Raw genomic sequence first — 960 nt, forward strand, 5'->3', positions numbered from 1 at the left:
GCTTGTGTGGGAGAGAGAGGCTTGTGGAAAGCCTGTGGTGGCAGTTGAGGCTCTGAGGGTTTTTCCTGAGAGGCTGTTTTGTTTGGCGTGTGTGGTTCTAAAAATAAAGTTACTTTCTTTTGACAAGTGGCTCCTGATTGTGCCCAGCCAGACTGCGGCAGGTCCCACATGGTTGCCAAAAATAATCTTTCTCAAAGTGGCCTTTATAGCCACACTTCTTGCCAGTAGTGTTCAGGACAGCCTCAAGCATGATTTTCTGCCCAGTGTAATCCTGGAAGGACCACCTCTGTCCCTCTTGCTCAATGACATGTTTTGGGGATCAAGGTCTATCCTAGTCCTTTGGTTGACAAGTTTGATGTACAGGGATACTTTTATTCTATCATTTTTCATCTCTCAGCCAATAAGTTTCACCCACATTTTGTCTCTGACATCTACTATCTCAGAGGGCTTATCCACTTGACAGGATGACATGTGAGTTTGATGGGCCAGACTTTGCTTCCAACAGACTGGGATATTGATAAAGGCTCCATTGTCTGTCACTATGGCAACCTCTCCTTGGAAAATAGTGTAGAGAGTGGGTAAGTTTTCTGTGGCTTCAAGTCTTCCTGAATTCATCCTTAATGTTTTATGGCTCCTTCATTTCTCTTCTGCTAAAGCTAATTCTACTGTCTCAACATCAGTTCCTGGTCTTTCAGTTGCTATATTCCCCAAAATGCCAAACGTAGTCAGAGACATCTCATCCTATTTCTATAGCAGACACTTCTTATTAATCATGGCATTTATTTCAGTTGAGACGAAGCCTTAGAATCCTTCTTAGTCCAATTCTTCCAGCAGCAACTACAAATTGCTTACAGGTGATTCTTGACAGGAAACCTATTTTTCATCCCAGTGTTAAGATTGCCTCAAGAAAACATAAGTTTATTGTGACTGTACAATTTATTCACACTATGTCAAGATATG

General features: G+C 42.0%; 1 pseudogene; it reads right to left on the reverse strand.

Moving 5' to 3' along the window:
- LOC107153028 overlaps positions 1 to 626 on the reverse strand; it is a 189951-nt pseudogene extending 189325 nt beyond the window's left edge.
- Positions 627 to 960: the final 334 nt, after the last annotated feature.

Source organism: Marmota marmota, unplaced genomic scaffold (assembly GCF_001458135.2).
Source record: "Marmota marmota marmota unplaced genomic scaffold, marMar, whole genome shotgun sequence".
NCBI lineage: Eukaryota > Metazoa > Chordata > Mammalia > Rodentia > Sciuridae > Marmota > Marmota marmota.